A 13,677-nucleotide genomic window follows, 5' to 3' on the forward strand; every position below is an offset into this window, starting at 1 on the left:
TTGAAGAAATCCATAGGCATCTTAACAGCTTATTCATAAGAATTTCAGAATGTACATATTAACAATAACTTTTTTTTTTCTGAAACAGAACCACAGTATCATTATCATATCTGAAAAATTATCAAGAATTCCTTAATACCAAATATCCAGATTATTTTTGTTATTCTGAAGCAAGGGGAAGAACAAGTTCCAGAATCACAGGCACAAAGAGGCTCAAGACACAAAGAGGCCTGGGATCTGATGTGGGACTCTGCAGAACAGGATATCAGAGGCCACATGTGGGCTGGAACTAGTGCAGGTGATCCTGCTTCACCATCCCCTCCATTGGAACTCCATGAACAGACCACAGAATATGCATCTAAGAGCCTGGACTCTAGAGTCAGTGGCCTGGGTTTGAATCCTGGCTTTAGACTCACTGGCTTTGTGATTTCAATTTCTCTGAACCTCAATTTCCCCATACAAAAAATGGGTGTGCTACAACAAATCCCATCATTATGTACAACTATAACACACCAACAAAAGTAGGAGAGCTGGGATTATAGCTCAGTGGCAGAGTACTCACCTCACACGTTGGAGGCACTGGATTTGATCCTCAGTACCACATAAAAATAAAAAATAAAAAAGGTATTATGTCCATCTGCAACTAAAAAAATATTTTAAAAAAATGTTGGAGGAGAAAAAGAAATGGGAACACTACTCCATGGAACTGATGGATAGATTAAATAAGGTATCCTTATATGAAAAGCCCCCAGAACAGTGCCTCGTTCATAAGGAGCCCAGTGAAAGCTGGCTGGTAAGGTTCGCGCAGTCAGCAGTTTCTTGCTGAGCACTTGCCAGGTGCTGTCCAGCAGCAGGAGGTGAGTGTGGTGAATCACCACCTGGGGGCAAGAACAAACTCAACCCCCAGATCTTTGTTTGGGTAAGAGGCCCAGATCCATCTTGCCCCTGAGATGGGGAACTTGAACCACATGAGTACATAAAAGCTTGTAACAGTGACCCCCACAGAGCTGGCAGAGGGAACCACAGTGACATCCTTCCGCTGCCCACCCAGAGACATCTCTGGCTTGGGGCAAGGCAAGACTCACAGCAACGCTCAGCTGTGGAGGAACTGCTACAGCTTCCACAGGGTACCCAGCCATGAGAGGCAATCAGCAGACTCATGGAGAGAGAGGATCCAGCCCCCAAGGAGATCAGAAATAAGCTTTCCAAATGGTGCTTCCTTACCTTCCTCTCTCCCTGCCCATCTTCCTGTTTCCTCCCTCCTCCCCAAACTCCCCTCTTTCCTAGGAGGTAAAGTCCCTATTTCCAGCAAATCTAGAACTCAATTTAAGGAATAGTTCTGGTAATCACTCAGGTCTCAACCAGCACCTCAGCGCCAACATAAACTCAGGGATCAATGCTGACAATCTGGAGTCCGGTTTATATAAAACATCCTTCCTATGGCTTTCTTCACTCAAAACTTGGATCCCATCCCTCCCAAACACCGTCTAATGCAGCATCTACAAAGAGATTTTAAAAATATGGACTCTGAGGCTGAGGGTGTAACTTGTGCTTACTATGCATGCACAAGGCCCTGGGGTTGAATCCCCAGCATCAATCAACCCCCTGGACTTGAGCTCAAATTCTATCTCCACCACTACTCAACCTTGACTGAGCAGCATCTTGGTCCATACTTCAACTTCCTCATCTGTAAACTGGCAATAACCATAGTACCTGCTACCTGAGAACACAGGTAATACCTGTAACACTAAGCACAGTTCCAGGTACACAGGCACCTGAGATGGATGGCAGCTATAAGGCCCACCGTGCTGCTTACAAATGGTAAAGATGCTTTCTATCTCTCATTTACTCTTCTTCACCAAGAGAAATCAGGGATGGGCTGGGGGTGTAGCTCAGTGGTCATGTGTTAGGCCCTGGATTCCATCCCCAGCACAAAAACCAAAAAGCCCAAAACCCAGGGATACCATCATTGACCTATCAACCACCACCCTTGATATTCTTGAGTCTCACACACCAGAACTATGCAGTAGCCATCAGCTGAACCTACCTCCCAAGCACTTGAAATGTGGCTGGTGGAAACTGAGATGTGCTGACAGTGTGAAACACAAATCTTAAGCCAGGCACGGTGGCACACCTATAGTCCCAGCTACTTGGAAGACTGAGGCAAGAGAGGAGGATCACTTGAACCCAGGAGTTGGAGGTCCTGGGCTTGATGGAATTTTAAGACCCCATCCCAAACAAAACAAAACCATTATAATTTGAAGGCTTAATATGAAGAAAAAAACATAAAATATCTCAATTTTTATACTGATTATATATTGTAATGTTATTTTGGATTAAATAAGATATATCATTAGGGTTGAGAGTATAACTCAGATAGAGCTCTTGCCTAGCATGCCTGAGCCTGGGTTCTATCCCCTGCAAGGAGGGTGGGGGATCATTAAAATGAATTTGTTTCTTTTTACTTTTTAAAATGTGACCACTAGAAAGTGCTACATTACATTAATGTGGTCCTCATCAGTGGCTCACATTCTCATTTTCTTTTAAAGTGTTGGGGATCAAACCCAGGCCATCACACATGCTACGCAAGTGCTCTACCACTGAGCTATACCCCAGTTCTTCACACTTTTTTTTTTTTTTTAGTTGTAGATAGACGCTATTTATTTATTTGGTACCAGGGATTGAACTCAGGGGCACTTGACCACTGAGCCGCATCCCCAACCCTATCTTGTATTTTATTTAGAGACAGGATCTCACTGAGTTGCTTAGCACCTAACTTTGTTGAGTTTGGCTTTGAACTCATGATCCTCCTGTCTCAGCCTCACGAGCCACTGGGAATGCAGGGGTGCGCCACTACACCCAGCTATTTATTTTTATTCCATGCTGAGGATCAAAACCAGTGCCTCACACACATGTGAGGCAAGCATAGCTCTACCACTGAGCTATAACCCCAGCCCTTCACATTATATTTCTGATGGACAGCACTACTGTGGACCTTAAGAACCAGTGTTTTATTCAACTTTATGCTCTCAGTGTCCAGCGTGGCACCTGGCACAAAGGCTAATTAGAAGAAACGTTTCATGGATGGATGGATGGATGAATGATGCTCTCCACACTTCTGGTCTTCAAAGCACCCACTACTGTCCTTGCATCTAACCAGGGCTGCCCTTCATTCAAAGTATTTAACAATCTGTAAAGCCGAGACTACACCAAATCAAAACGGACATGGGTCATGGTGCTAGATAAGGAACCTGGGACCCCTGAAGAGCCAGGCATCATTTTAATTGCTGAGTTGTAGTGTGATACTTTAACAATCCACAAGGTTGGCTAGGTGCTTAACACCTTGTCCCCTGCAGCCTAAGTCCCCTTGCAAAATTCACCTAAATGACACACAAGCCCTGCTCACTCACTCAGCCCTGCTCACTCACCTCAGTATGAAATACACCTTATTTCATACTGATGTGACGGTCAAGCAGTCAGCTCTGCTGAAGAGCCTTTGGTTTTGAAGCAACCAACAAGCCATTCCAACAGGAACCCACCCTATCATGTCTTGTCAGCAGAAGTGATGCCACAACATCCCAGATTGCTCCTGCAGCGCTTTGCCCGTCAAGCAATATTGGAAGGAAATGCTTTGTCCACTTCCTCGATTTGCCTCTGCCTAGTACAGAAGGCCTTGGAAGAAAGAGTGTGAAGTACAGGAGCCTGGAATCAATTTCCTCATTTGTAAAATGAGTTCAATAAAATTAACTTATGATTGGACAATTATTGGGATTAACTAAGGACATGTGTGACATGCTTAGAAGGGCATCCAGCACAGAGTAAAAGTTGGTAAATGTTAGTGCTATCATTATTACTATTTAACAAAAATTAAAGTAGGATAAACTTGAAAACCAGAAATGTACCCTTTTCCAATCATGCTGATATTATTTTTGTCACAATTGCACTTTTACCTTTACAGCACATGTAAAGGCCCAGGGGTGGGCCTTCTTCCAGCTCCTGGCATAGTCAGTGCCTCTTGCTCATTCAGAGCTCAGCTCACATGACTTCCTGGGAGGCCTTCTCTGACCACGTGAGCTACAGTAATCACCCCTTCTCTGCCACTATTCCTGCCCATCGGCCACTTTCTAGTCTTTACCCTATTATTTTCTCCATCATACTTATAACCATCTGAAAGTGGCAGGGTCAGTTTTTCTTTTTTTAATTTTAAAAAATATCTGAAATTATCTTGTTTTTTATGTGTCTCTCCAGCTAAAATGCAAATCCTATGAGTGCATGGATCTTGTCTGTCCTGTTCCCGGATGAATCCCCAGTGCCTAGAATAGGACCTGGTACAAGGTAGGAGCTCAATAAATTTGTCAACTCAATAAGAATACTAGCTAATGATACACAGTTAACGAGAGTCCAGTGTGTTAAAGTCTTACAGAACTTCACCAGTCTCCAAAAACCACTGAGGTAAAGACTAATATCATACATATTTTGTCAATGAAGGGAAAAAGTTCAATGCACACCTTACAGTAGCTGTACTGGGATTTGAACCCAGATCTGTCTGTCACCTAAGCCACCTTTCAACCACTACACACTTTTTATAAATATGAGGAGAGATGTTTCCTACTAATGCTATACCTCTGCTCCTCACCCCCACCAGACCACCCTGCTGGCTCCTACCTTCCTTTTCAGACCACTTCTCTCTTCATACCAAAGCAGTTAGATCTCTTATCCTAGATGCCCAATGTCTTCAAAGTAGATAGGTTCCTGTTTTTTTTTTGTTTGTTTGTTTGTTTTTTTTTACTTCTACCTGGCATTTCCAATAACTGGCTCTTCCTGCAAGCCCTGCCCCAGAGGGCTTTGAGTTACTTAGGGACTGAAAGATCACATGTAATAATGGTTTCAGGCTCTACCATAAAAGCACAGATTATTTCACTGAATCCTCTCTCAACAACTGCCCCATTGGGAAAGTACCAGTATCATGCTCATTTTCAGATCAAGAGACTAAGACCCAAGAGGACTAATGACTTGCCCAAGGTATTACAACTAGCACAGGGGCAAAGTCAGAATAAATGGAAGCTATATAGCCCCAGAGTTTGCATTTTAGCCACTATGCCACACAGCTTGTGTTTAAGCCATTTAAGCCTTACTGGGTTTATGTTTGGTAAGGTATAAGAGATCTCAGGAACAACCTCAATGTCTACCAATAGGGGAATGGTGCAGTAAGACATGGTTCTTTCCATACTGAAGGATATAGGCACAAGGCTGGGTGTGGCTCAGAGGCAGAGCTCTCACCTAACATGTATAAGGCCCTGGGTTCGATCCTCAGCACCTCATAAAAATAAAATAAAATAAAGGTATTGTGTCCATCTGCAACTAAAAAAGAAATCTAAAAAATTTTTTTAAAAAATACAGGTACACCCTATAAGCAAATAAGTCAAGCCCACATCTGTAATCCCAGCTACTTGGGAAGCTGAGATAGGAGGATAGCAATTTCAAGGACAGCTTAGGCAACTTAGGAAGACCTTGTGTCAAAACAAAATAAAAAAGGACCAGGGATATAGCTCAGTGATAAAGTACCCTTGGGTTCAATCGTCAATATTGAGAGGCTCAGGAGGGGCCTATATGTAACAACTGGAAGGGATAGCCTCAATCATTAATTTAAAAACTCAAGTTACAAATACAGGTAGTTTGAGTGCATAACCATTTTTTTTTTTCATTCTGAATCTCTAAAACCTGACAACAGACAATTAATACTCAATCTGAATGAATGGATGGGAATTTTGGAATGAAGGGTGCACTTATTATTTTTCTATCTCTTATCATTTGACTTGTCATAATGATATGTATTTCTTGTATAGCTTTTTTTAATATTTATTTTTCAGTTTTCGGTGGACATAACATCTTTATTTTATTTTATGTGGTGCTGAAGATCGAACCCAGCGCCCTGTGCATGACAGGTGAACATTCTACCGCTTGAGCCACATCCCCAGCCCCTTGTATAGCTTTTTTTTTTTTTTAAATTTTTTAGTTGTAGATGGACACAATACCTCTATTTTTATTTATTTATTTTTTTATGTGGTGCTGAGGATTGAACCCAGTGCCTCACACATGCTAGACAAGTGTTCTACCACTGAGCCACAACCCCAGTCCTCTTGCATAGCTTTTTAAAAGCCAAATTCAAGCCAGGAGCAATGATGCATGCCTGTAATCCCAGGAGGCTGAGGTAGGAGGGTCGCAAGTTCAAAGCCAGCCTCAGCAAAAGTCAGGTGCTAAACAACACAGTGAGACCCTGTCTCTAAATAAAATACAAAAAAAAAAAAAAAAAAAATAGAGCTGGGGATGTGGCTTAGTGCTCGAGTGCCCCTGAGTTCAACTCCTGGTACATACCCACCCCCCAAAAAGCCAAATTCAACCAATCTCATATACATACTTGAATTAAGGCCATGACCAGAAAGAGCAATCCTAGAAAACAGGAGTCACATCAGTGTTAAAGAAAATATCAATACACAAAATGGTCCAATCCTCTCATTCTAACAGCTAAAAACAAATCCTTTAAAGGAAATAACTGTTAATTCCTCTTTTTAATATTTATTCTTAACTTTTAGGTGGACACAATATCTTTATTTTACATTTATGTGGTGCTTAGAATGGAACCCAGTGCCTCATACATGCTGGGTGAGCATTCTACCACTGAGCCACAAGCCCAGTCCATGAATTCTTTCATTTAAACATATGTACATTTAATTTAGATTTCACAAAATAGTAAACCTAAGTTTGAAATACATCTGTATAATGTGCTTTATAGCAAAAAAGCACCAATCACTGCACATTCTAAAGTCCATTTTTGATTAACACCTAACAACTGCAATGTCTGAAAAACATACTCACATTTAATTCTTTAACCATTCTACACAGACTGCTAAAAAAAACCACATGCTGTTGTCACTAACAATGGAGACCAAGCAAAAAATTTTTTAAAGTCACCGCCTTCTTTCCACACACACACAAAAAAAACTTAGATAAATTTGATGGTCATCACAAATTTGATTGAGACCACACATTTCCATCACCAAAAGAAATCACAGCCAGGCACAGTGGCACACACCTGTAATCCCAGTGGCTTGGGAGGCTCAGGCAGGAGGATTATGAGTTCAAAGCCAGCCTCCGCAAAAGCGAGGTGCTAAATAAAATACAAAATAGGGCTGGGAATGTGGCTCAGTGGTCAAATGCCCCTGAGTTCAATCCCCAGTACCAAAAAAAAAAAAAAAAAAAAAATCACCATGACAAGTTTCTGGAATTCTGATCTGACAAGAGTATAAATTTTCAGAAAGAAAATAACAACTCAGCTGATTTTTGCCAGGCTAAAAGTCAAGAAATGGGACCCCTGAAAGCCAGGCCTTCCTGCTACATTAGCAGCCACTGAGCCACTGCAGTCTAGCCAAGTCCATATTGTCTTCTCTGACCCTTATGAATATCTGTGTTTACCTACGTTAACCTTTGGTGACTTAAATAACTCAACCCTACCAGAAAAGGCCACCTCCAGGGACTGGAGGAACTTCTAGTGCCCATCATATGGGAGACCAAGGAGGAAGCCAATGAAATAGTGTTTCTCTGACATGGCAACTCCATACTTCTTGCCAATGAATTGGATGTGGGAAGGCTGGGGAAGGAGAACAACTCCAGAATTTTTGGCTTGGGCAAGTGGGTCAAGGTTGGCCCATTTGCTGAGATACTACTGACTACTGGATCTGAGAAGAAGAGGAGTTCAGGTTGGTCATGTTGAGTTTACGGTGCCCAAGTATAGTCATCATGGACATCAAGGAAGCACAGGTTCCACAGCTGGAGTTCACGGGATTAGGGTGGCTTTGAGACACAGTCAAGAGCTGGCCACTCGGGGACAATAATTAAAGCACTGGGGCTGAAGGCATAGCTCAGCGATAGCATGCTTAGCATGTACAAAGTCCTGGGTTCCATCCCAACACCAAAAAATAACAAGGCACTGGAGTGAAAATACTGGCTTGGAGGGTAAGACTATATGCAGGGGACTGATGATGACATATCGCCATGATCTCTTCTTGGGCCTTTATACTACAGAATGTTCCATTATTTAGTTCTTGGTGAGTATTCTTTGGGGGAAAGGGAAAGAAACACTGACCTCATTTCCACTCTCTAGGTTCAAACAGAAGAGGAAAGGGCCTACTATGGAAAAAAGAAAAATGATACATTTGTTAAGCACTTAATATGTGCTGGGCCCTGAGCTAAACATCAAAGATGATTATCTTCTGGAAAACAGAACAATCCTGGCACAAAAGTCCTATGACTACCATTTCACAGATGGGACACTGAGGCTGGGAGAAAAAGAAAGGGGGAGCTCAGGGCTGTCATGTCACAGCCCACAGTTAGGCATCTCTGGGCCAGATGGAGAATATTGAAGTAGAACAATTATAATACACAAGGGCTGCTACTTAGTGAGGGATGGTTCAAACTGGGAATACAATCTCAGCAAATCCTTACAACCTTCTGAGGGTGATATGGTTATTGTCCATTTTTATAAACGAAGAACCTGAGATCACAGGAGGGGAAATTAACTGGACCAGTGTTACGTCTGACCCGCTGGGAAAACCAAGACTACAGCCAGAGCCCCACTCTCAGAGGGTCTATGGGCCACTAGGAAAACGTTGAATAAATGATACCATCCGCTCAGTACTACACACCAGCTGCAGCGCTCAGCATTTCAAAGGTGGTATGTTCAATACATTTTCAAAGCAACTTTATGAAGTGGATGCTATTTAACTCTCCATTTTATAGACAGAGAAACCGAGGCACTGAGAAGTGAAGTCAGTTGTCCAAGGTCACTGGGCTAAATCTGAATCTGAGTCTCTCTGCTTCACAAACCAAAGTGCTTCACAAAATAATCTAATAACCGCAACTACCTGCATTGAGTGCTAACTATGGACTCGGCTCCTCACATGAACACGCTCAACTAACCGTCACCCTAAGCAATCAATACCATCTTCGCCTCATCTCTCCAGAAGCCAACAACGCAAACACATAATAAGTACATTCTGTGAAGCAAATGCTTTATTCGCCAGATCTCAGCATCCCATCAGAATCCCCAGCAAAAGACAGTCTCCTTCCCCGTTTTATCGAAGGGAAAACTGAGGTTCGGCGCGTTTTCCCCGGACCACAGCTCCCGAGTGGCGGAGCCGGGACGTGCACCCACAGCTCCCCGACTCCAAGCTTCTCCACCACAGCGCCGGGTTGGTTGCACGTCTCGAAAGTTGAGCCATGCCGGGCCCGAGTCCCGTCGGGTCGGGAAGGCGTGAATCCCGGAACCGCCCCCCCACCCCAGCCGGTGCCCATACCCAGCCGGTCGCCCTGTCGCCCGCCCGCACTGACCCCCCGGGGTCCAAGCATTCTCCAATTCCTCACCAGCCTTGCGCAAGGCCGCTCCTGCACCTGAAGCCACACACCTGGGCGTCCCGGCTGCCCGCCCCGCGGGGCCCTGGACCGCGGCGTCCGGCTCCGCGCCGCTCGCTGGAGACGCCGCCAGCTCCAGTGGCCCGAGTGACTTCCAGGCTGCCCACTTCCAAGCCGCCTCGCGCAAGGTCTCCTGGGAACTGTAGTTTCTCACTAAGAGGCAGCGAGCTGAAAAAGAGCTGGCTTGGCGCGCGGGGGCTGCCGGGAGCAGTAGGCGCGCCACCGCGCCACCTTTTGGGAAACGTAGTCCACTGATAGCCTCCGTGTGGCTCCGGTCTCCAGAGAACTTCCGCAGCCCCGAGGGGCGTGTGTGTGTGTGTGTGTGTGTGTGTGTGTGTGTGTGTGTGTGTTGCGTCTCGTGCCGACGCCAGCCCTAGAGACGCGCTCGTTGCCCTGCCAGAGCTGTTTCTCCTTTCCCCCAGAGCCGTCAGCCTCCTCCCTTCACTCGGCTAACCCTCTACCCTTCTTTCCGCAAGGCGTGAGTCACTTACCCCGAGGGCGCGAGCTTCCAGAAGCGCCTAGGAAGCCTAGCCGTGCGCTAGACCCCCCTCGGAGAGGGCCGGTGGGCGAGAGCGGCGATTCGCGCACGCGCGCTCACCGGCCGACTCCGGCCTAAATTAACGCGGGACGATTTTTGTTGTTTTTTAACCCCTCCGAGCGCGTTCGCGCGCTCGCGCTCCGGGAGCGCGCCAGAGCGCACGCGCACTCACGCCCCTCACCTCTTTCAGTCTGCTGGGCGAGGGGTTGCGGGGCTGACCGTTTTATTGACCGACTTCTCTCCCAGCAAGGTAGATTCTCAGACGCTCCCCCTAGGTCTCCTAGTGAACCCTGAGGAGCTCCTGGGTGCTGCTACACACGTCGTACCCATCCCTTGTAGGGAATCCCGCCGGAGGTAACTGGCGCGGCCCCTGCGGTAAAGAGGCGGTCACGCCTACCCTCCCGCCCCCGCGGAGGGCCCAGACGCCGGAGTGCTGGGGGCCTTGGGTCTGTGGTCTCTCCCCAGCCTTGGCGGCTGCAGAACTCTCCACCGATGAGAGCCTCAGGCCCACGACCTAGAGGACTTGCCCAGGCTTTATTCTCCATTCATTCATTGGTAACTAAATTACCCTTGGAAGGTGTTGAGTATTCACAGCCTGGGAAATTTTGTCCCAAATTAGACTACGTGCCCACAAAATCAAACATTCGATTTTTTTTTTCTTGATACTGGGGATTGAACCACTGACCGACATTCCCAGCCCTCTTTTGTATTTTACTTAGAGACAGGGTCTCACTGAGTTGCTTAGCGCCCCGCGGTTGCTGAGGCCGGCTTTGAACTCGCGATCCTCCTGTCTCAGCCTCCTGAGCCGCTGGGACTACAGGTGTGCGCCACCGTGCCCGCTCTTTCTTTTTTTCTTTCTTTCCTTTCCTTTTCTTTCTTTATTTTAATATTTCCACTCCTCTATCTGGGTTACTGAGGAAATTGACTGGAATTCATGACTGTGGTCAAGAAGCCCATCAGTACCCTTCCTACCTCAGCCTGCTGAAGATGCTCCATCCGAGTTGGAGCTGGGAAGCATGTATTTCTTCCTGGGAGTGGGCAGAGGGTCATTCATTGCCCATTCATTAGATAAAAATTTATTAACCATCTACTCCATTGTCAGGTACAGCTCCCGTCTCCAGAGCTCTTCTGCACCTCTGAGAGGCCTGACAGATTAAGTTCCTTCCTTCAGAGAGCCTCAGTTCAGTAGGGATATAGGCCACCACCAGACAGTGACAAGGACAAGCAGTACTATTTCACAGAAAGGTAATGCAAGTTACATGTGCAATGTTAAATTCTGCATAAAACAAGTAACAATTTGAATAACTTATTTAGCCCAAATATATCCAAAATATTATTCCAAGTTACACAGAATGGAAATATATTTAAATATGTTGAAAGGAAATAGAATGGCCTTATGTGCATTAATAGACAATCGGATAAATAAATAATTCAGCCACACAGTAGAATGCCCTCCTGCTGACAACTTTTGAAAAATGAGGTAAAGCTATATGTATGAATGAGTTAATCCCTACTTATGAGGGAAAATGTGTAGAACCTTGCACATAGTATACTATCATATAAAAAAAAAGAATCATTTTCACACATATGCTTATGTATGTACAGAACACCTTTAGAAAGACACAGGAAAGCTGGATTAGGTGGTGCATGCCTGTAATCCCAGCAGCTTGGGAGGCTGAAGCAGGAGGATCAAGTCCAAAGCCAGCCTCAGCAATTTAGAAAGGCCCTAAGCAACTCAGAGAAATGTTCTCTTTAAATAAAATATAAAAAAGGGCTAGGGATGTGTTTCGATGGTTAAGCACCCCTGGATTCAATATCTAGTACCAACAGAGAAAGATAGATACAGGAAAAACAACCAGGGTCACCTCTGTGAAGAGGAAACAGGACAAGGTGATTTTCTGTTCCTTATAGTGCCCTTGGGATGTTTTTAATTTTTACCATTACCTCTTAAAAATGTATTAAAAGAGCCAGGCACAGTGGTGCAGGCCTGTAAACGCACCACTTGGGAGGCTGAAGCAGGAAGATTGTGCGTTCAAAGCCAGCCTCAGCAATTTATTTATTTTTTTAAAATATATTTAGTTGTAGATGAACACAGTACCTTTATTTTACATTTTTTTATGTGGTTCTGGGGACTGAACCCAGTGCCTCACTAGGCAAGCACTCTAACCACAGAACCACAACCCCAGCCCCTAGCCTCAGCAATTTAGCGAGGCACTAAGCAACTCAGTGAGACTCTGTCTCTAAATAAAATACAAAAAAGGGGGATGTAGCTCAGTAGTAGAGTGCCCCAGGTTCAATCCCGAGTACCCCAACCCACCAAAAAAAAAGTATTAAAGGGAGAGGGGATAATAGCTAAATTATGGAATCATCCTAAGAATTTAAACAATGTGTAACATGCCTGGTTACCACTTTACAGTAATGATAGCTAAATTATGATTCCATAATTTAGCTATCATTACTCCCAAAGATACTGGGTAACTCTTCTACCCAAAAGAAACTAGCAAACCCTGTTAATGTATTTGTCAGCCTGGAAAATTGTTTCCTTCCATAAGGTTAAGTTAATTGCAGCCCCAACCCTAACTATGAAATTGCTTGAAAGCCCTGGGGACAAACTTGGGCTCCTTATCAATAATGTCATTTAAGAACAGAGTAGGCCAAGTGTGCTTCTGTGATTGGGTCATTCTGGTGCCAGCTGGACTTTGCACCCTGTGAGACATTACCTGCAAGGCTGTATAAACCAAGCATGGCCCTACCTCAAATTGTGGAGCACACACCATCCTCCTTTTGGATGGTCAAGTTTTCTTGTTATTTGTACTCACAGTACTTGGTATTTTTAAACAGATACAAGTCAGTCACAAGCAATTTGGAGGCTGAAGCAGGAGAATCACTTGAACCCACAAACCCCTGGGTTTTGAAGGCCTTTTCTAACTCACTCCCCAGTCCTGTTCCAGAAGTAGGACCCAAAGAAGATATATGGAACAACAAGAACTAAAGGTAGTGACTGCAAATTTGCTATAGAAGACTACTTTCAACTCTGGGGCCTCCAGAAGGAACTAGTGAGGTAAGCCCAAGCTATAGGGCTGGCCCATATAGCCATCCACTGATGTTCAAGATCGAAGCAGATCATGCTGTCTCCTTAAATATGGTCTAAATGAGGGCCTGGGTTGTAGCTCAGTGGTGAAGTACTTGCTTAGCACGTGTGGGACATTGGGTTCCATCCTCAGCACTGCATATAAATAAATAAATATGAAAGTCCATCAACAACTAAAAAAATAATTAAAAAAAAAAGACCGTCCAAATGAGTATTGAATGTAGAGATGAAGGGAAAGAAAATGGGGGGAAAATAGGAACATAGCATTCAGCCTAGAAGAATGGAAAGAGAAAGAAGGAACACTAAAGTCCCCAATTCCCACTGTGAGTGGATTTGGGGGTCAGAGAGCTTCCTTAGTATCATCTGGCAGAACCTCATCCTCTTCTAATATAGAATCCAGAATTGTGAAATGGCTCTTGGTCTTAAATCTTCCTTATATAGCATCAAATGCATCCAAGTGCATGTTGCTCATGTGTACAATGAAAAGAAGATCAACCACTCAGAATTACTTCAACTAATGAAAGCCATGTGCAGTGATTGCATGCCTGTAATCCTGGCAACTTGGGAATCTGAGGCAGGA

At 44.6% G+C, this 13,677-nt stretch overlaps 1 protein-coding gene across 3 annotated transcripts in view; it reads right to left on the minus strand.

Moving 5' to 3' along the window:
- The window catches only part of Sipa1l3 (signal induced proliferation associated 1 like 3), a 236,228-nt gene extending 226,633 nt beyond the window's left edge, over window positions 1-9,595 (minus strand). For 2 of the 3 annotated variants that reach the window (XM_077105705.1, XM_077105703.1), the window contains exon 1: window positions 9,462-9,595. The gene's annotated coding sequence lies outside the window, so the exon portion shown is untranslated. Of the gene's footprint in view, window positions 1-9,420 lie in introns of all 3 variants that reach the window. The other variant, XM_077105704.1, reaches the window with a different exon arrangement.
- Window positions 9,596-13,677: the final 4,082 nt, after the last annotated feature.

Source organism: Callospermophilus lateralis, chromosome 18, assembly GCF_048772815.1.
Source record: "Callospermophilus lateralis isolate mCalLat2 chromosome 18, mCalLat2.hap1, whole genome shotgun sequence".
Classification (NCBI taxonomy): Eukaryota; Metazoa; Chordata; class Mammalia; order Rodentia; family Sciuridae; genus Callospermophilus; species Callospermophilus lateralis.